Here is a 23,403-nt window from a genome sequence, read left to right as displayed (position 1 = left end):
TACTGACGACAGGAAAGGGCTTGAGCCCATTCTGGTATAGCGATTTCATAGTTTTAAGTTTTCACTTCTATCGACAGTCCCCATGACTGATTTCCATTCTTTTTTTTTTCCCCACCCTCTTGTAATTCGGGATGATTCGATAGAATTAGAGATCTTTCTCCTTCAGAGGGATGGATTTTCTCGAAGATTTACGATGCAGTCCGATGAAAACTATTTATCTTGTTACCGGCAACCGCGATAACGTCCCGAAGAGCGGCCTTTACGTCCGGATGTCGATCGCCACCCGTCAATTTTATCCTTATCTCTGACACCTTTTTGCTCGTCATCTATCGCCGTCAATGGTGGAGAAAAATTACACTGTTTACGAAAGCTAGACGCACGTTTTATAAAATAAACGGTTTTTAAGCTCGACGATTAATCGACGAATATCGTTTTCAACAGTTCTTCTTTGTTGCCAGAACTGCGAAATCTATTTTTGACAATTTTAGAGATATAGTACACGCCGAAAGAATGGTTGCGAACAACGAACACCGGTATAACTTTTTTACAATTATAAAACTCAAGCTTTGTGAAATATTATGAGCTTCTAGAGTTTACGTAGGTTAAAAAAGCTCGTAATTTTAACCTTTACGAAAACGTTCTCACAAAGGTGAAGCAATTAACCGTCGACCCAGTTTCTTCGTTTACGCACAATCCTTTATTCACGTTTTCGCGAGCTTTTCAATCCTGCGCCCCTCGAATTACCTTCTTCTCTTGTCTGATCTTCGTGCCATTTTTCGAAACGTATTTTTCTCAAAAGGATAATAACTCCCTTATTAGTACCTTATATAAGTACCTTATATGCGCGAAGGTTGTTGATATTATTATTATTATTGCTATTATTATTTTGTTAAAATTTGTATTAAAGGGTTTATTCCCGTTTAGGAAATAAATAAATAAATGTATTGATATTTGGATTTTCGATCGTTCTCGATATGGACTGAAAGTCAACCAGCAGATTAAGGGTATTATAAATTTAAATCGTACGAGAGACTAAGAACCGCGAATGTAGATTTCACGCGAAAGATAGGAATTGTATGCGAAACCGACACACTTGAGGCCGCATTGTACGTAAGATAGAACAGGTAGAAGATTCGCGTGGCAAATACGATTCAGCATGTTCCAAGCGTGTACTGGAACAACGAATAAACGCGTACACAGGACAATTCGATTTAATACAGGAAACGCCTGCGCCGAGCAGAAAGTAAATATTAGCTTCCGCGTACAATTTAATAAAGTACATTTACCGCGAACGCGGTTCAGTTTGGAATATGAGATTCCATCTCTCCGATCTAATGTTTGCATTGTTTCTAGGCCAATGGAAGGATACTTGCTGTCGACGGTATAATCGTAGCCACTAACATTCACACAAACCATTGGGGGGAGGGAGAGAAATAGCAACGGTATCGGATGCAAGCAAATATTTTACATAATCGCAATTAACGTAATTCTCACCACGGAGGATCGGGTTTCGAGCAATCGGTAACTCGCCTCGCTAATCCTCTCAGTCAGGATAAATGGGACGAAGTTTTACTTTGTAATTTCTTCTGGAAACTCTTCTCGCAAACGTTAGACTGCATTTAACGGAGATACGATTAAACAGTTTCTTGGTTTTGGAATTCTTCGTTTCGTGAGAGCTTAGACTCGTGATCCAAAGTACTCGATATCTTCATTTAGCATTTCTCTTGTAAAAGAGGGATCGTTGTAATTTATCCGGTAGACAAAATACCATGAGCAGATTTTCTGTTCTATCGCTTTTAAATTCTAATTACACGAAGAGCACCTCCTTGACCCGTATTTAACGACGTCGCTGAATTAAGCTTGTCCCAGCGCGCTTACATTTGAGTAATTAGCAAGATTGCGCCGCAACTAAGATAAACGTACACGTTTGATCCGAGAACGCGTCGTTTGTTCAAAGGAACACGAAAGGCAAACTTTGGACAGGTTTATTCCGTCAGCATCGGAAATATTTCGGGATTGTTTTACAGGGGCTGGTCTTAATCGTTTGACAAGATTCGAGGAAAGTTTCGTTGGTAATGTAATGAGCGGTGCAGCTGGGCTCGTTCTCGAACGACGGGATAGAAATTATGATACGGATGAAAGGCGAGCGTAGGTGGACGTGAAATCCAATGCATATGCAAAAGAACGGGCTGTTTCCTTTTTTCGATGCGGCATCCGTGAATATTCATGAACTAGCGCGGGAAAAAATTCTATGTAATTTCAAAGCCGCGTTCGCCAACGGCCAACGAAACTCAGCTGGAACGTAATGACCGATGTAAATCTCGGGGACACTGATAGAACCGCGATTCTTTTTCGGTTTGTAAGCGAAAATAGAAAGCCAAGCAACGATTGCTTGATTCGCCGGTACGGGAATCGCAAATCCGTATGAGAATATATGAAAATTCCTCGTGTAATGAATATCTTTATAATACCATAATGCATACGTCGTGTAACCCGAGTAAATCCTTCCGTGGCAAAACCAACACCATCGTCGGGCCAGTGAAAGCAATTTTCTCTGGGAACGGGGGTCTTCACCGAAAAAGAAATTTATCTCTCCAGAGAAATCACCCGTTTCCGTTTGGCCCACGATTTTCGGCTCAGCCTGTACACCGTTTTCCCTTTCCTTTCATCCTCCTCGCCGAACGATCCACCGCTCTTTTTTTTCTTCCCTATCGTTCTTTTGCTCTTTCTGTCAGCGGATCTGTCCCGCATCACTTCTTCACGGAATCCTCGTGAAAAATGGTCCTCGAGTGGATCCGACCGGGCAAAAACTGGTGAAAACATGGAAACGATGCGCGAAAAAGACGGTGGAGCTGCGTGGAGGGGATTCGGCTCGTAAATTATTAGGTCATCTCATAAATATCGCAAAAAAACATGAATCGCTTTCTTTCTTGGTCACATTTCGTAGATAAACGGTTTGCAGGAAAAGTGGGTCGAACAAAGATGGAGCAGAATTGTTTAACACAGCCTGGATAGTTGGCACACTGACGAAATTTCCATGGAACAAGATACCGCGATAACGGGTCAGCCAGTTTTGTCCGCGTTTCAGGAAAAGAAGCCGAGAAGCGATCGTGAAACGGCTCGATTACAGCCGGCTCACTTTGTATCACCGTGAAACATGCAAATCGAGCTTGCCTTGTCATGGAAATTCAAACGATACACCAACATACCCCCTCCCGCCACTTCGCTATCCGCGAAATCGTTATTCCAACCTTGGACCAGAAACTCTTCCATCGTGAAGGAATGCCGTTTGAAATTGCGGATTCCTGTCGTCCCGCTGTGGACGACCATTCAAAACGGGATATTGTTATGTAATCTCGAAAAGTATGCGATCGTTCATCTTCGCTAAAGAGGATCAAGGGGGTCGCATCAAGTTCATCCGGTTAGACTTAACGAAGAGCGATCGTTTCCCTTTTCAATTTCTCGGGCCAGTAGCTTTTTTCGAATAAGGAACAAAAATCATCATCGTTTCGAGCAGTCGAGTGTCGACGGCTGGTTATCTCAGCGAGACATGCTTCGGGGACACAATAACGAATCGGTTCACACTCGAACCGACGCGATTCGATCGAGTGTTGAAAGGGGAATGGATCGTCGCGTCGCGACACCTTCGACGACGCTACATTTACTCCTGTAGGTTGCTTAACGTATTACCACCGTGTCACGGGCAAATATGTCTGCTCTGGCATGTCGCTGGCGTATCTGGTGTGCCAGCTTTCGTTACGGTCCAGCCGTTAAGGCGATGGCTTTCGTTCATTGCTGCGGAAAGCAGATAGGCTCTTGGACCTAACCGTGTCAAGCACGCGTGTGTTCGCACGCTTCAATGCTCGCAGAACGCACGAAAATTCTCCATTTTCTCGTCCGTCAACCACAAACTGGCCGTCGCAGTTGTTATCTCGGGGATGGGCTGGATTTCTTCTTAACGATTCGATGGTGACTTGTTTTCTGACCCAGTTGTCTTTCGGATAGAGAAACGTCTACTTTTTATAGGGTTATGAGCGAAAGATGGCGCCTCGGCGCTTGGGCCTCTTCTTTCCTGTGATGGCCGCAAGGTGTCGCGCGAGTAACTCCATTCTTTCTCGCAAGTGCTCCATCACGGGCCTTGTTGCTATATACAGGGTGATCCTCTCGCTACTGGACTCAAAGAAAATGCCGCCATACCATTATGAATGGACCCAAGCCCTTTTCTCGACGGGGGTGCATACTGTAGCTGTGTCCGTGAAAAGGTATCGATGATAGAAAAAGGACTTGGGCCACTTCTCATGCTATTGTTCACTAGCGAGAGGATCACCCTGTATATAGAAGCCAGGCGTCTGGGGCAGGGACCGTCCACGTCAGCCCCACTGACGAGTTCTAGTGGACGGTTCCCGAGACGAAACGCTATAATTTTTCCGCCGGCATTCTATATTTCTGATAACTCGAGGCAGGGAAAATGTGTTAATATATGGTAAAGAATCATAAGGCAGATGTGGTTAATTCTCTAATCGATGAGGGTAACTGATGCGGTTCCGTTGGCCGAACTTTCCGACCGAAGCGCAAACTTTTCCGAAAGGTTAGCGGGTTGCCGATATTCCAACCGAGACAAACTGCAGTTCGGCTTTATCGCTTTACCTAACTCGTCTTACAGCACCTCGTTCGTCTTCCCTTTCCGATTTCTTTATTTCCCAACTTTCGCGAACGATCGATAACACCATAGCGCCCCATCGACACCTTTCGACATCTGCTAATTTTTCAGAGGATACCATTAGTTTTGAGCTTTGAAATTGCTTTTGGAAAAGCTGGCGTTAGCTCTTTAACAAAGAGCATGTAAGTAGGTCATGTGGGCCCGAGCACGGTGGAAAGCTTAACGTCCGGTAGATGTGTCCGTCCATGGACTTGACAAGAAACTGGAGGTTGTAAGATATTGTTAGTAGAGTTGTTAAATCCCTTTCCAGCTGCTCGCAGCGTCGAGCTGCTAATTCATTGTAAATTTATACAATTAACTCCGTCAGAGCTGGTTTCCGTGACACGACACTAGGCGGTGGCTTCGTTTTCACGGGTCCTGTCAGCCCCAGTTTACTCGCTACTCTCTCTCTCTCTCTCTTCTTCTTCTACTCGACACCCTAATTAAGTTCTGACCCGGCTCCTTGTAATTTCGGCGCCGTTCATTTTTCAATTATTCGCTGAAATTTCATTCTTAACGCGTATCCTCGACAAACTGCGAACGAACAAGACGAGCAGAGATTTTCTAAATTGCGAGCGAGATGCCAGCAACGTTTAAGGCTCTCGTCAAGTGTAAACGATATTAATTGGAAATTAAATTATTCTTTCGCCGCGAACTTTCTTCGATACTTGGAAAGTATCCTCTCTAATGGTAGCTTGTTTCATCGTTGAACTTGAATCGTTGCTAGACACCTTAGCGAAGTTAAAAATTCAGTTAGTTCGATCGCTATTAATGTTTTTCACGTGGAAATATCGTGATCTAATAACCGTGGGAGCGAAGAGGGTAGAAAGCGAAGCGCTCGCTCGAGAGCAATTAAATTATACCTCGCTTTTCCTCGACCTTAACTTTCGACAGTTTAGCAAGATGAAAGGAGGAAAGGCAGGTGGCGTAATTGGTAGCCGTTGGCGCGACATCCAATGAAAACCGGAGACGTTTTGTCTGTGATTGAACGACGCGTTCGCGACTTTGTTCATTCTGCATAATTTCTGCCGTATTGTGGCCCATCAGCGGCCATTGTTTCCCGACAGACAAACGCGTTCGCGATTGCTTTGTCGCGTCGCGTCGTCGCGAACGACAATCGAGAATACACTTCGTGTTTCCCATAGTTCGGATAAAGTGCCACGATATTGTTGCCTCTTGTAATTGTCTCGTTTCATTTTCGACTGATCCGTGAAAGGATCGGCAGACGAAGGCAAGTCTGAGAGAGGGCAGGAAACTTGATATACCGAGTCAAACTTTCGGCAAACTCGAAGACTTTCGGTTAATAGATTCGAATCGAGTTAGAGTCTACTTAACTGTTGGAAAGTTTGTGGTCACTTGTCTTCCAATTACAATCGGCGCAAAGAAATCATTTGTAATCTATGCATCGCTAAAGATCAAGAGCGTTCGAACAAACTAACGAGAGAAAGAGGCGAGGAATCAACTTTTCAATATTTCTAAGAAGTTGTATTCGCAAATGGTGTCACGGGTGTGTTCTCTTATCACGGGAACTCGGCTGGAAATTCAATTGAACGAGGTGGGAATAAAGGAGAATCAAAGTCGCGCGAAGGTATCCATAGCTGGAATGAGAATTTCAAAGAAAGATCGCGACCGAACGAACCGTCGGCGCTGCCGTGACTAACAATATTTCCGGTTACCAGTGAATCCGGCGGCTGTTGTTGAAGAGCTGCCTGCTACTTGCTCTCGTGGTTCAACAATAGGAACACGAGCGGAGTCTTGCTTATTCATTGGTATAAATCTTTTAAGCGAAAACCTCGCGGGATTTCGCGCGTGTACCTGACGAGAGTACAAATCGGATTCCTACAAATTGTATTTTCGGCTCGCCTTCTCTTTAAGGAAATTTTTTTCCTCGAAAGACACGGAATCCTCTCGGAGATGAATTTCACGGTAATTCGCGACTGCTTGCATCCGAACACCGTTCAAAGTCTCTTCGACTTTGCTATTCGTCGCGAAAAGCCAGGGTGTCTTCGATTTACGAGGAGGAATTCTCGTAAAATAATCCGTCCGTTGGGTCTCAAAATCGAATTTTCCAATTTCCGGCGAACCTTGAAACCGACGACATAAAGGCCGGATGCTGGAAAGCCTTGGAACAACCCGTTCGCCAGTCCATCTCGCGTCAACTACAGATACACGAAAACAATCTTCGTTCCCATCGGTTCCCATCGGTCGAAAACACTGGGAATGGAAAAAGGAGACACTTGGGGTCTGTCGTTACACGTTCCACCAGTTTACAGTCCAGAGGATTCAGGATTCGTTCTCCGATTGAATTCTTCCTGCATCCTGCTACACCTAAGTCTTTCTCTTGCTCTTTACATTCGAAAGCCATTTGATCGATCGATGCCTGCTTCTCGCAAAATTATAGCTTAAAAGTCAACTTTCCCGAGGGACTCGACGATTATCGCGAAACGAGCTGCGATTTCAGCGAAATGGTTCAAGTAACGAGGCTGATGCGTTACCCATCCCTGTCCTTGCACCCCCGAAACTGAATTGCCGGCTACGAGCATTGCAACGTTCGGTCTATTTGATATGCAGCAACCTAATAATTGCGAAACGAGAGAAATACACAGCGACGCTGAAAAATGTTTGACCACCGGTATCATCAGCTATATTTCACGAAGCAGAAAAATTCAAACATTCAAAGAGTTTAATTCCTTCAAACAGCGAAAACAAATATTTATTCCATTGGAAGTAGGATGAAATAGTTGATCAATAGTATGCGGTAGCGTAGGAGGTAAAGTTTCTATCGCGGTAAAATCGTAAACGCAAGCGCGCTGGGTCAAATTGTCGTCTCGTTTAGCAAGTTTGAGGCCCGGTCAAATTGCATCCGCTCGGATTAGGGAAGTTCCGGTCGGGTTAGGTAGAAGAGGGTGGCAGTTAGGCGTCGCTACTATTGGCTCGCTCGAAGGAGACCGCGAAACTTTGCCAGTGCTTCTTCCCGTGTGCTGTTCTCTTCTACCGGAAGTTACCTCTGGTATCCATCGGAGCCAGGGCGACCAACTTCGCCCGATTATTATTCGGGAAATTAATTCACGGCGGGTGTGTATGTATGTGTGCTTTATTGAAACGCGACCAGAGCCTGGATTAAACCGAACTCATTACCTTTGGCTACCTTAACTCAACGAGGATCTTCTGCTCGAAGTAACTTGCTCCTTGCTTCCTGCGACGCGTGCTGTTTCAATTTTATACGAAAAGAAATCGATTTCGCATTACACGTACAGATTACGACGAATCCCAATAACGTGGAGAACAAAAATCGCGGTTCTAACGTGTTCTCATCGGGCGAGAGAACCAACGGGAATGTCGATGGAATACTCTTCGAAGGAGATTAAGGTCTAGGTCGTGAAATCGCGCACCCACCCGCGTTCGCGCACGAAGAACAGAACAAGCTCGCTAATGCGTAATCCGAATTAATAACACGCTCGCGTGTTTAAGCTCGACCGGAACATCTCTCGAGCCGTGTGCTTGATAAACGCGTTTACTCGACGCGTGTACACCAGCTTCGAATTCCTATAAATTTGATCAATCGGTAAACGCGTTAGTCGTATTATCGTCACTCTGCTATTACAATCTTGCTTTATCGTTATTGTATCGACGTTTTACGACGTGTAAATTTGGCAAATTCGTTTCACCCTCTAAATACGTTGCAAATGCAAACAATAATTTATATCGAAAGCGTCCAGCATCGAAATTCGATGAAGCGTACGATGTTTCGGCAGGTTGTTAATAATTACACGCTCGTTGTAAATCGGTTTTTATTGCACAATTGCAGCAAGGTTACTTTTAACGCTAAAACGAGACAAACTAAAACGCCACTCAGACTGCAGAGGTTGTTTAAAATAGAAAATAAAAAAATAAGGGAGTATAATCGTTCTCGTTACTCGTATCCAGGCACTATCTCTTCGCTCCGTTTCGAGTGACATTTCCCTCGAATTAATAACCGTCCGGAGTTTTTAACGCACCATCATTTTTCTTGCGAGGAATGAATTTCAACGTAATCCCGGGGTAATTTTCCTATTGCGACCGGCTGCTGGATACGGGCCAAACGCTTCCCCGGTTTTTGCCATCGTTTCACGCTCCCGCACACCCTGTCATTTCGTTTCCGCGAAATTTCTGGCCTCGATTTCTCTCCTCTGTTTGTACGTATATTTTAATTAGCAATCCTTTTTTTTCTTTTCGTTCGTCCGTTTCAAACAACGCGTGGAAATATACATTATACGGGTGTTCCTTTCTTTTTTTTCATTAAAAGCTTACACCCACATGCACCCTTAATGAAGGTGAAAATAAGAATACTAAGGGGGTTCGGTTCGCACTCTAGCTTGAGCGAGAAAAAGAAAAACGACGGTCTCTGGTGGAATTTAAACGTGCGAGGCAGTGTAAATAGCGGTACAGGTTCGCACAGTTTTTCAAGGGGGCGAAGGATCTTTGGATGCGGGCCAGATAGTTCGCTTCCACACCGACAGCACTGCCAACTTCCTCTTTTCTATCCTTTTATCTATCCCCTGGCTGATCGTTCGCTTTTGTTCTCGGTCGGCGGGCAACCGCCGCACCGCGAGATAGAAACGAAGAGGAAAGTTCGAATCTGACCCAGTTTTCTTGGCGGAAAACGCGAGGAACTGCAGCGTTCCGTAAAAAATTTATATTCCAAAGAGGCTCCCGGACGAATTCGAGCGATCGTATTTCTTGGATGGAACTCCATCGACCAATTTATCGACGAAAAATCAGTCGCCAGGAGGAAAGTTCGAAGGGAGTAATGTACTTGGAAAGGAATCAAACTTGACGGGACGTACCTGAAAATTCTTCTCTCATGGGGCAAGCATCGTGAACACATGCGAGTGAAAAAGGAATACACCATCGATGGAAGGTGTACAGGGGAAAGTCGAGTCAGAGGCCATTATGCTAGATTAAATTGGAATTTGCATTACGATGGCCCGCTGGGACACGCTCGAGGAACACGCACGCACCGTTGGGACCGTCGGAAAATTACGATGCCTCGTTACGGACACGTGTATCGACGAGGAACGAACAATAAAGTCGTAGGAAATGCGTCGCGACGAGGAAGTAATCGATGAAAAATCGACGATCGAACGTGGAGAAAAAAATGATAAGATGAAATTAAAGAGATTCGAGGGTGCTTACGCGTGAATTTCCTTCCTGGTCTCGAGCTACCCTTGAATTATTCAGCAGCTAATCGAACCGAGTCCAACGGAAGAAGGTAGGAAGGAAGGAAGGAAGGGGTGCGGAGGACAAGCAGCCTGTTTTTCATTATTCATTTTACGCTTCTCGTTTCCGTGTTTGATGTTTTATCACGAACCATTAGCGTAATACCGGCGACTGGTGTTAATAATTAAAATTTGGCGTTGGGGTTGGAGAAACGAAGGGGTGGCCGTGTCGATGGGATCGTCGAAGGGTCGGGAAACGTCGACGAAGGCGTTTGAAACGAAGGGGATCCTCGGATACGATTAAAGGTGTTCCAAGGTGATACGTTCCTTCCAAATATTTTCGATTCCCCCTTCTGATAGATTCACATCAACGTCTCCATCGTGTCGAAAGAAATATAGAGCGCGTTAGACGATAACAGGCCCCGCTAGAGGAACGGTAAGCACAACGAAACACGCGATAAATCACTCGGACAATAACGTCGTAATTAACGATGACTTATGGACTAGCTTTTGCGCCGACCACGACCACACATATATAATACCCGGGCAATTATCGCAAGGTATACCATCCTTCTCCTTCTCGACGTGTGCCATGTACCTTGCACGAATGTTCTTGGGGGAAAAAAAAGAAGAGCGAACAATTTAAAACAACCTTTATCAAGGGGAGCGAAAAGAATAGCACGGGGTGATAAATCTTGTTCGATATGAAAAGGGTGTTAAGTGCAGTCAAGGTATCGGGGCAAGAAAAATAATTGCCTTTTCGTGTTACCCATATTTTATTTCATATTTTACTTTATAAGACATTTACGGTGACCAAATCAATCAGAAATAAGAATCGTGAAACGGGACGTATCAGGCATAAGTAGAATATTTGTCGATCAGACTGGCGAGGAATTCGATAGCGAAAACGATTCCGTTTCCCTCTCGAAGTGCACGTTCGAAAGGAATGAATTTGTTCTGGCAAGAAGCGGAGGATCGATTGGTGGAAACGATACGCCAGCTAGAACGTGTTCCTCCCTTTACTTTCCCGATAATTAAGTCCGCGTTACGTGTAATTATGCGGGTAACGAATACGGGCCGGGGGATTACATTCGCCTAGGGGTCGCCGAGAATTACTTTGCATTACACGTACGGTAGCTGGTGGCGAGATATACTCCATAAGTCGTCATTAATTATGCCGCTATTGGCGTGATTTACCGTCTGCTTGGTTAACCGGAATTACAATTATTCGTTGCTCGAGGACCGATATGTTTAGAGGAGCCTTAGAATAAGTTTGCGTGTTCGGCGACTAACGTGGACGCAGTGCCGGTTTTAGAAATATTGGCGCCCTGGCCGAGATTATCCGTCCATTCAGGGGCTCAAAATTTGTAAGAAAAAAAGACAAGGTAATAATATGAAACGATGAATCTGTAGTTAAATTGTAAAAATAAATTGTTAAACTACATAGCAGCTTTACTAATCTAAAGGGGTATAAATGAATAAATACTATAGATCTAGCGCCCTGGACGATTGCCCGACCGCGCCTCCCTCCTAACGCCGGCCCTGCGTGGACGAAAAGTAACGAATTAAAATGAGACACTGAAAATTTCAACAGTTTATTCTTCGTAACGTGAATTTTCATTGTGACAATCAACGCGTTAGAAACGTTAGCGCAGAGTACACGCGTGCTTGGAAGTTTCTGAAATAAAACAGCGTTGAGAATTTAGTTCTTGTCGAAAGTTTAACGAGCCAACTAGTTTGCAGAGGGACGTAAAATATAAATGGTAATAATACCGAGGTGCCTTCGTTTTATCCTCCCGTGGAATAATCTCCACGGCACGATGGCTGTTTAACTGTTTAATTACGCATAGTTCCGTTATGAACTAACAAGTTAATTATTAGCCTTTCATCGCTCGCGAGCTTGAAATTTATTTATTTCACGAGTTAGAATACACTTTAATCGTAGCTGATGATTAATTATTGTTGTAAAGCAGGTGAAGCCTTCGAAATTTCCAAATCCCATGCAAACTTTCTAATCTTTTTCACCTGTTATTTATTTATTCCGGGGGTTAAGAGATAGTAAACGCGCTGCTTGTTCAACAGTTCGCATTATTCTTGATTTCTCTAGAAACGTTTGTCCAGTTTGTTTGGAATCGTTTGTTACATCCCCTTATTCGTTAGGGAGAACGATCGAGAGGAGGTAACTTTACTCGGCGATGCCGTAAGCGAAGCTTAAATCCATTCCCCCTCGTTTTCTCGATGGAAACGGAATATTTACGAAACGTTTCTTCTTATCCTTGTGTATCTTGTTTTATCTTGTTTACCCTGGATCCAGATTGCTACGCTAACCGCCTATTCTACATTCTTGCAACGATATTTATCGGCACCCTTATTCTTCTTCATTTATTATGCAAGCAGAAAATCTTACAGCATTTTAACAGATTTCTTTTATGCAAGATATTTAACTTGGAAATTGAATATTTACTAAAGGACAGTACTGAATTCTTGATTGTTGAAAAGTCAGAGAAGCTTTAAAGCCCCCTCTATTAATTCTCTACTTGTCGATCATCGATCAGCATCGCGAAATCCTAAGTACAATGTTCGAGAAGAGGGTTGGCCGCGAAAAGGTGTCTATAATCGTGAGTCATTCATCGTGCATGATTAAAGGATCTCGAAGCTGAAAAGCTGGAAATCGTGCGGGTGGCTTTAGTCGGTCTGTAGATTTCATTAGTAGATTACTTAATCTGCATTGGTTGGCAGGATCGATGGAAAGATTGAACAGAGTAGCAAGCTAAAACGCTGGCATTATTTCGCGGTCGTCCGCAAACTGCTCTTTCTAACCGTCGATCTGAAATTCTCGGAGCTTAGCCTACTTTCCACCCTTCGCTAAACCGTGGATTTATTTCCTTCCCCACGGAACCACGCCGCGCCGCGCCGCGCCGTCTGCTGTTTTCTACTTACTACCTTCCAACACCCTCCCAGCCCTTCTCTTCTTCCCGCCCTTACAGCCACCTTAATGCACACGTCGAAATCTCTCACCTGAAACAGACCACCGACACGAGTTTCGTTAGAAGGCTGATAAGTAAAAGATTAAACTTAAGGTTAAAGAGTATATTAAATTTCTACAGTGATATAACGGTATAAAGAGTCAGACGGGACTCCTTGATAAAATTCGACAAAATTTTAACACCATTCGTACTCTTAACGAGTGCAAACCTTCACCGTCGGGAGTCTTAATTAATTTTCTGACTGCAATTACTTTCTTAGCACCGTGCACACGAGGGTGTACGCAAAGAGGTGGAATTTGCTAACAAGCAGAGTAGAGAGTAAGGAGTGGTTGGTTTCTTTTTAAATTTGAAATTGTAATTCGGTCGTGAACGTGGTCGGTATCGTAATGAAAACGGTCCTTGTGTAAACGTTGTTTCGTTGAATGGTAGACGGTGTAATGGAAATTTAACCGGTGGTTGTAGAGGTTCCGAAGGAAACCAGGAAAGAGGGTCAGGAGTTGGATGTAAATGACTGGTCTCCTTTAGAGGCGTTATGTTGCAAGTTAGAAAGCTCTCGTGAAATTCTCTCGCCTCGTTCCGTGACCTGGAACACCAGGTTCATTTGATTTTTATCTCGGGCAATAGCACTATCTACACCTTATTTTTCATCCCTTCCGTTCGTTTTCCCTCCTCGTCTCCGAGGTCTTTTCGGACACCACTTTCGATTATTCCATATTCTAATTTCTTTCCTCTGTACTTGGAACTTTCGCTCGATTTTTCTTTTTAAATGACTTTCAAAACTTCTCCAATCCATTACTATTCAATTATGATAATATACCGCGGTATTATAAAGGGGGATAGAAACGTTTTCGACTAAACTCGACCATTTTCTCGTCGCGGCAACCGTCGCAATGTCAGAAGGATTAAATGGCGAATTTTCCGAGTTCACCAAGTACGAAGTAGTTTTTAGAGAAAAGGAGATCCAAGGATGTTTCTGCGCGTAATTTGATCGTCTTTAAAATGTCCAAGAGAAAGACACGTCTGAAAAGTTACCGACCCACCAACGTATGTTCCACGCGCGCGGGGTGAATTGCTTTTACACCAGGGATGAAAACCGTTTCCGCCCGTTTTTCATCCGCTTTGCCGTGTCCTCGGGCGGGCAGTTTCATCCCTTTGCACGACGGATTAATTTCGAGCAGTCTACACACTCGTTGTCCAAAACTTCCTCGGTTCATTTTTATTGTTTTTTTTTTTTTTTCACCGTCATGTAGTCAAGATACTTTCAACAAATCGAAACTCTTTTTCGGTGTTGTCTCATCGGTAAAGGATCGAGAAGAAAGAGTCGGAGTACATCAAACGGATTAAATAAAACAGAAAGTTCGTGTTCGTTTCTTGGCGAGCTCATTCGGAAGTAAGAATGCTTCTACGTGTCGTAAAAGCTTCTTCTCGAAGCGTGCCAGGGTAGACGAATAAAATGATGGAATGGTTGTAAAAGGATCGTAAAATTTCGTACGGAGTCGCAGCGGACGTAGGTTCTCGGAGACAACGAGTATTAAAGTGTACATATTGCATGTAGGTAGATGGCGAAGCCCAGAGGAAACATTCGAGGGGATTTGGGGATGTTAAATTATTTTTCAAGACTCGTACTTATAGGCGTTTAGTAGAGGGGGGAGAGGGTTTCCTCTCCCCGGACGCATTTAATTCGGACTAGGGACCGCTAGGTGGCGGCGAGACGATCGGTGATCAGTGTTCTCGCTACCGGTCGCCCGGCATGCAGTTCGAATATATAAAAGTTCCGAATTGCGGTATAATAGGTGTCTGGAGACACGGGACCACAAAGGTGCCGTTCGGGGCCTTGCAGCCAGCCCCAGCGGTGTCATGTGGCAACCCCCTCCTGCCCGTGGTGTGGTCCGGGCACCGCCTATTCTGGTGGCAAACGGGGCGCTCAGGCTGTGGACGCGCGAAGCCGCCTGGTGTGGGTGTAGTTGCTAAACCCACTCCAGGTTAGTTTGTTTAAAGTACTGTGGAGAGATGAGATGTTGCGGAGGCGGCTAAGGAGTGCCTCCTTGGTGGTCTGTCCCGCCTAGTCCCCACGCACCTCCACACTATTTGACTTTGCGGCGTGCTTAATATCTGTGAGCGTTTCGACCAATAATAACACGCGCGACGGTCTAGAATGCGTGTGCATTAGGCGTGACTAGAAAACTCTGACCAATCGTACCCGCATTCCTTAACCTCCGCAACATCTTATCCTCTGTACAGTAGAAGCGTCTTAGATGACCTACCCGGCGCCATTTGGTTGAGAGGTGGCTGCTGGGAGGTGGATCCTAATAGCGCTATCGCGCCCTTAAACACCGGCGGTATAAGTGCAAACTTGAGAACGGCAGAGCGGGTTTTAAACCCCACAATGCTCCTTAAACAATAATCTGTCTGGGGACAGGGATCGTCGATTGTCAGCCCCACTGGACGAGTCTGACAAATGATCCCGGGACGAGAAACGCCTTTTTCTCCCCTCTCCCGCATACTGTAATTCGACTCAAAGTACAGTGCACCGTTGAGATGTTGCGGAGGCTAAGGAATGCGGGTACGATTGGTCCAGAGGTTTCTAGTCACGCCTAATGCACACGCATTCTAGACCGTCGCGCGTTATTGGTCGAAACGCTCACACATACTAAGCCCGCCGCTTGCCCACCGCAAAGTCAAGTGGTGTGGGTGCGTAACGACGTTGGAACTAGGCGGGACAGATAGCCTCCGCAACATCTCCATCGGTGCACTGTACTGTACGCGTCTGCTAAGTTGAGACTCCTAAGGAATTGGGTCTGATTGGTCGGAGCTAGATGGGCCAGACTTAGACACGCACACTTATACAGTTGACCCACACGCATTCTCGCTATTCTTCGCTCTCTAGGTTACAACTACTAGTAGAAACTACTACTACTACTACTACTACTAGACGAGGGTTCGAGGTGAGGATTTCACACCTCGAGTCCTCAACTTAGTAGACGCTTACAATACCATCCTTGTTGGTACGTTTAAGGATCGAGTAGCGAGCGTGTTGCAATGCGTGAAAAAGGGAGCGAAAGGATCGTTTTATAATTAGACCGTTAAGTGGTTCATTAGCAGGCAAAGTGGAGTTGCATGGAAAAGGCATTAGTTAGAGGTTAGGGGGAAGGAAAGGCGTAGTGGGAAGAGGTCAAGAAGGGGAAAGGTAATAATGTGTAGGGTAAACCTTATCGCGAGGAGCACGAGCGAAACAGGGAGCAAACATCGACCACAGAGGGAAAGGGAGGCCGCAATTGGGTAGAATGGGAAATTAGAGGTGGTGGTACAGGAACTGAAGGGAAAAACTGGGTGGAAGCGAGGAAAAAAAAGAAGGAGAGATAAGCGTCATTTATATACCGGCTAGCAAAGAGAATACCGAACGCATCCGGCCTGTATACCATGTTCCCTTTGATGTCTGCAAACGTGTATTCTGCTGTATCTTCCCTGGCAATTTCGGATGAAATTTATTCTCTGGGGGGGCGTACCGAACGGAAATGTTACGACGGAAGGACGAACAAGTACGATTTCCGGAAAGGACAGGTAACCTGTCGCTGCCTCTGTTGATGCCTTCGTTCATCGCATTAAAAGCTTTCCCGCCGGATTTATGGCCTCGCCATTTATTCACGAGTTGTTTCAGTAGCTTCATGTTGATTCCAATGTCGCGTGGAACGAGACGTCCTGTTCGTTGAGTGTTTGCTCTTTTATTTTTTCATGGAGAAACGTTCGTGCGAGCAATGATTATACATTTTTACTTGTAACCGGTTGGTTGCTCATTAAACTTTCGCAGTCGCGTTTGCCATAGTTGAAAATGTTTTTTCATAAATTCCCGATAAAAATGATAATCGTATTGTAAAATGACAGGGCGATGACGCGGGATGATAAATATTCAGAATGACATTCGTTAATTCTTTTGAAAAACAAGAGAGGCGTTCGGATACTTGTTGCCTGCCGATTGATTCCGCGCGGTATTTACAGAGAATTTGTTGCGTTCTGGTGTCGGCTAATTAATCTACACATCTTTGTTTCACATCCAATTAATTTCCGTTATTTGTCGGCGTGAGAAAATTGCGAACAGTAGATAGCGAACCGGCACCGCGTCTTTCCCAATTAATCGATCGGTCGGCCGTTTAATTAGGCGGCTTGTTAACGAAAGTGTCTTCGTTAAAATATATTTACCGTGACGCGATAATACCCGTCCTCGGGAAATTAAAATATGTCAACACTGCTTTCCCCGGGGGCAACGTTCAACAAAGACTACTCTATTTCACCTATCATCGCCGTCAGAGCTTAACCCTTGCTCTTTTCTAAATAAAGATCTAACCCGAATACATCATACCTACGTAGAATTTCATGGAAATCAGACGAATGGAGCGTGAAGGAAACTGTTCGTAGAAGTTTCGTCCACGGTTCGGCTAACTTTCGAACGCGAGGCCGACTTTCGTTCATGTAAATCGCGAATGAAGAAGAACTAGAGGCAGAGGCCCGGTGGTTGCAACGTGGAAAGCCAAGAAAGGCTGCTTGCTTTCCAGTTAGGCCACGGGACGATATGAAAAACTTTGAACGTCAAACTCGACGGCCATTAATCTTAGTCCCCCGCAAACATCGATCCTCGACTTTGTACACGAATACGTAATGTTCAGTTACCTCTTGCCAAGTGGTTGGCTTCGCTAGATTGCAACCAGCCCCCTTTCAACCGCTTGCTGACTCTGCTACCAACCTTTCCCTCCCGAAGTAATTCAGATATTTCTTTTTCGGTATCCGGTTGCACGTAGAGGCCACGTGTTTGGTAGTTTTCCAGTGGAAGGCAGGTATGTAAGCAAGAGAACGCGAAAGGAAGCCCCGGCTTCATCGTAATGCTCTTACGATGTAACCGAGCTATAATCTCCGACGGGAAGACCTATTCGAACAATCTGTCTTTATCTTGAAAGTTGGTGGCGACTTTTCGAGAGGCAGAGGGACGGAAAGCTCAGGAAACTTTGGCCCCGTGTAACTGTCTCCTTTGTCGAGCTCAATTGATTTTTATTACTCCGCTCGCGGCAGAATAAAATGTACTTTTATTTCGTCCGTTGAATGGACGACGACGACGACAGACTTTATGGCGTTTAATATAGTAGAAGAGACTTTGGCTAACAACCACTCCTTCTTCTCCCTATCTTTTTTTCGCTCGGATACACAGCGTTCATTTTCGTGGAAATTGGTCACGATTCGACTTTTACAAGAACTAACCAGATTCTCCGCTAACCTTCTTGGTTACACAGCTACCGTCTGTAGAAAAAGTAAAATATACATTTCACTGTACTAAGGAACTTGATTGTTACCGTGAAAGCAGACACGATTTTCCTACTTTAGTTATTTAACTAAATTAAATTGTTCCATCACTGCTGACTACCTCGGTATTCTACGCGCGTTAAACTTTGCGTTTCTATCCAAGTTCTGCAATAATGTTTCGTTTGTTTGTTTCAGCGCGAGACAAGTAGATGAAAGAAGAGACAGAGTTGAGTTCCTGTCTTCATCATGGTAGGACGTTTGCGTGTTCATCGGGTGAGTGCATTTTTCAAGAAAAGTATTCGGACATTTTTTAAACAGAATACCTCATTTAAAATTGGACTAAATAATTTGAGGTTTTTTCCTTTTCGGAAATTTTAATTATAATTTTTAAACGCGTTGACTGACCTCGATGAAATTTTCAGCATATTCATAACTTATTTGAATCTACGAAAGACATATTTTAAATCTTCGTTACAGGCTCACATAAAAAAGTTGAAAAATTACCCTTCGCTATTTTCTTTCACGATTTCAACAAATTGTAATTTTTTAAAACGATAAAAGCACATATCTTAGTAAATTAATTTGCATAACTTCTCAAAAAGCCTCAAGTCTCTTGGTCCAATTTTAAATAAGGTATTCTGTTTCAAAGAGTGTCCGAATGAATACTTTTTCGAGCCAGGAATGTGAATTACAGAGAGGGTGAAGTGTATAAAATCGGTTCCAAATTCTTTTAAAAAAAACACTTAATATTTTCTGAAGTTATACTGAAATAAAAGTGGTAAAGTATAATTTGTGAATGGGAGCGATTTTCAAAGCACCACCCTATATACTGAACGATTTATCGGGCAGAAAGCCACAAGCACCGGTATCGATCACAGGAGAAGGAGAGAACGAAGCTCGTTTCGCGAGCAATTTGTATCTTTGAATTATTTCGAGACGGTGTCTGTGACAGGCCGAGTGTCGGACCATTCAAGCATCGAGCTTGTATCAGGGACAGGATCTAACTGTGCTTAGAGGTTCGATCCTTAAACGCGGTTCCTTGCTTTCTACCCCTAATTCCTTTCATTAGACCGTAGCTACGGAGCTTTTAGCAACACCGTGGCACGGTTATTCCTTCGTAACGTCGTTTCTCCTAGGTGTCGCGTTATACAAATTGGTCCATCACTCAAATTACATTCCTTTGAAAATTCCACTTCGACGTCCTTAACACAGATGGGGGAATATTAAAGCTCCGGAACTCGAGATCTTCGTGGAATTTCGATGGGAAATGGGATTTTGAACGGTCCATAGCCGATACATTCACGATGGCACTTGCCGTCGTTCGAAGGGTTCCTTCCAAATTACTGCTTCTTTATTTTATTTTTTATTTTTATACATATATATATATATATATCTTGTATCCGACACTTTATCTAGGTTAGATTCCTTTAGCCCCTATTTCCTACGAATTCCAGCGACACTTCGCAGCCGGTATAATTCGTATTTCACGCTTAGCCCGGGTAAAATATTCGTATCGCAAACCCGGGCTATTAACGCGACAGTAGGTACGTTTCCAGTGAAAATTATGGCATATTGAAACAAAGAAACTCGGACCAACCGGTGCGTGGTAACGCAGCGGGGAAACTTTCGTATTCCAAAAGTTTCGAAATCGCTTTTGTTTAAAAATTTCCCTCGAAAGTAGGAAAACATTCGTCCAAACACCTGAGCGAAGAAGTTGTAAATAAGAAACGAGATTACGTCGAACGTACATACGTTCTCGGGGACTGTGAGAAACGGAAAGAAAAACGAAGCGCGTTAAAATTTCACTTCCTCTTATGAAATACCCTGTACAAACCGTCCGACCCGACACCGACTAGTTTCCATGTGTAAAAAGGGGTTAGGTAGTCCACTAGCTCAGTTCAGGCTGAAACACATCTTCGCTTTTTCCATTTCTTTTCCTATTTACCTTCTTTTTCGGTGTATATAAAGCGGGCGCGCACTCGGTAGCTGGAAAACGAGGTGGCGAAGAAAAGAAAAGAGAAGAAAAAGAAGTGGAGCAGGGAGGTTCTTTCCTTGCGAGAAGCTCCCGTTCGTCGAGTGGTGTCTGTTCTAGACACAGCTCGTGTAATCTCGCCGACGCTCTTCAGCCACGTGGTTATCCCGCGATAATGGAAAATACCAGGAAAACGAGTCAATTTACGTTACGTCTCGTACAGGCTCCCACTATCGGTGAGATTGCTTCCGTTCGTTTGGTCGTTGGCCCATTCAAGGAAGATTCAATCAGACGGACGAACGACCAGATAGACAGGACAGACGTTTGCGAGAACCAGTTATATCACGTTAGCTGGCTACCAGATGCTGCTGTACTCTCTCTCTCTCTCTCTCTCTCGAGTATCCTGTTACCAGGAACTTGATGAAACGCCCTGGAATCTACTTGCAAATCGGAATTTAATAGAATCCCTGTATCGAGGTGAGCAGAGCTCGGCGGGATTTAATGGTTCTCCGGTAGGAGAAGAAGTAACGAGCAAGCGAGAACCGGGCAAATTATTTGTTGCCGGTGAAAGCTAGGATGGCCTAGAAATTCGTGGAACGCGTTGGGAATAGCTGGAGAACAATTTGGTAACAGAGTGCACTTGCTTCGATCGGTCGATGATATTAACACTTGGTTGATCGCATATTTTACGAAATCGATGCCTCTTGAAATTTCATATTTTATTTATTTTTCTTTGGATTGAAAAGGATCGAGTTTGTTACACGCCAGGGTCGTGCGAGCGATCGACAAACGAACGGTTCGAATTTTTTGTACGCGACCCTTTGTCCACGACAAATCGAAGCAATCGCGGTTTCTACGTGACCGATCGTAAAACTGTGCTCGAATTTTGATTTGTTCCGGCGGATGTGCTTCGAATAGAAACTCTTTCTTTCGACGGTTTGCTAAATCAACCCCCGTTGGCAAGTTTATCGGAAGAAGTAGCTATTTCGAACGATTCGTGTATTCTCCGTTAATTGGATACGATTACGAGATAATTTGAGTAAAAGGGGATTTAATTAAAGGACACATCGTCCTCGTGGGACTAGCCGTTCGGAGGGAAATTAATTTTCCTTTTATCGATCAACAATCTGGCCGTCTGTTGGCCGTCTGCTCGGCAGCCTGTTAATATCGTAATGGCGGTTTCTGGTTCCATTAAAAGGAGCATCCCATTAAAAGTAGTCTCACGCCGCGTGGCTCGCCACCCTGTGTGTTTTCGTGGCTGGTCGGGCAATTTTCTCGAAATTAACGAGACGTTGAGTACACGGCTGTGGGGGGTCGGTCGTTCATCTTATCAACCATAAAGCCTTGCTCACGTTTCGATCTCGAACGCGAACGTGATCTCTGATACACCTTTTAATGAACCTTCCTTCTTTGACGGACAAGATTGTTAGAGAATTTTCGTGCAGGAAACGGTAACTTGTCGAGGAGTCTTTTAAAAAATGATCACCTATCCGTAATCGATAGCGATCGTTGCACCGAATTCTCGACTCGGCAAGAACGGAAGTAAAGGGAGGCAAAGTCGCCGCTGATAGCAGCAACTTCACGAAGAAATGAGGCAGAAAATGTCTCGATCCCGCAGAGCTGTTCCACGTTCCCAGCGATTGGCCAGTGGCCTGATTTTCATGGTCGACTAGCCTCAAGATAGATTAAGTATAACCCTCGCACACCTTTCATCCACATCTATACGTGTCCCCGTGGAAGTTGCGTCCTTTCTAACTCGCCTCTACCGACCAGATACTAATTTTCGATCGTTTCAGCGCAAACAGCCGAAAAAGTGAAAGACGTAAAATATTTCACGATAGGTCCGGCCGATTCGATGTCCCATAGGGCAGTTAAATTAGGTCTCTCAGGGCAAGAGCCATATGGTAGGGTTGGCTTGTATACGAGGCTCGGATCTCGTAATGTTCTATCGGGCAGAGAGGCGAAACATCGAGGCGGAACGCTCGATGGCCATTTCCGACCGCACGTACCGGAAGTTTCGCGCGTTTCACCTGCGTCCCTGCCTTCCATAATCGCGAACACGATCCGCGTCCGCGTTACGAATAATACAGATTAACTGTCAGTCTCTCTCGAGTCGATGACCGTGTTGATTCCTAACGGGAAATTATCAGGAGACAGCCTTTTATTATTACCGAAATTGCGCTAATAATTTCTGCCGGTGTCGTTATCAATTTCATCGGTCCATGGAACGAGGTCGCGGAACGGCTGAAAAATCGTGGCGATACGTCAAAAAAAGACGGAGAAAGATTTATACGTTGAGGGAAAAGGGGACGGAAATCGAAGGGGAAGAAAATTACAGAGCAGAATTTAGCGGTGACTGTTCGCTATCGCGAGCTGGTAATTCCGCCACGGTAATTTGTCATCGAGCAATCGACGTATAAATGCGTGGCCGTTCGCCAGGATACAGGGCGACACTCACCCCCTACCGACAGGTTCCAACATACTGGAAATTCTCTAGGACTCGCTACCATTAACATTCGCGAGAACTTTGATAAAAAAATAAAAAGGAAAAATCGAGGCTTTGATAGCAAGGTGATTAATTCGTTTTCTCATAGGGTATCGCGTTAAAAACCTCCTCGCTCGACGCGCGGAGCATTGTTACGCTCGAGCGACAAGGGTGGCGTGAATTTGACGAAGGAAGTGATAGTTTTCCTCGATCGAGCACGGTGATCATCGTCGAGGATCATTTTTTAACCGGCAGATTCGTTTGGAAATTGGGCAGGAAAATTCAAAAGGGAAAGGGTGAAATGTATGTTGCTATAACACAGCGAAAGAGCCACTGCTCCCACTCTTACTACTTCAAACTTCCCCCACCATCCAGTAGTGTCAGTAGTGGGGCAGCGGTTTCTAGCAGCTAGGACTAGGGATACGCGTGAAATATTGGAAGAGTGGGGGGAGGCGAGCGCGAGCTGCATGGTGGGGGAAGGAGCCACGAGCGGCCCGCGGGCCGCAGATTAGACGGGCCTGCTATAACAAGATCAGCAACGCAAGCTCTGCGCAAAGTGGTTACTTATTAATTGCAAAAGTAACGAGACATAGATCACTAGATCCTTAATCATTTTTAACGCTATATAAAATTGTGATATCGAATGGCAGCTAATGAAATTGGTTGGCTAGCATTCGCGAGAGCATCTTTATCCTCCTTTTACGTTAACTTTAAACGTTTAACGAGCCTCTAAGTGGCGCGTTTCCGTTGCCATTCGATCAGTTCCTTTTACG

At 44.6% G+C, this 23,403-nt stretch overlaps 1 protein-coding gene across 2 annotated transcripts in view; it reads right to left on the bottom strand.

Annotated features, from left to right (window-relative positions):
- The window catches only part of cpx (synaptic transmission protein complexin), a 176,627-nt gene that overhangs the window by 50,979 nt on the left and 102,245 nt on the right, over positions 1-23,403 (bottom strand). The gene's annotated exons all lie outside the window — the stretch shown is intronic.

This window comes from Osmia lignaria, chromosome 11 (genome assembly GCF_051020975.1).
Source record: "Osmia lignaria lignaria isolate PbOS001 chromosome 11, iyOsmLign1, whole genome shotgun sequence".
In the NCBI taxonomy this organism is placed as follows: domain Eukaryota; kingdom Metazoa; phylum Arthropoda; class Insecta; order Hymenoptera; family Megachilidae; genus Osmia; species Osmia lignaria.
The sequence above is the reverse complement of the archived record's forward strand: the minus strand, read 5'-3'. Positions and strand labels throughout refer to the sequence as shown.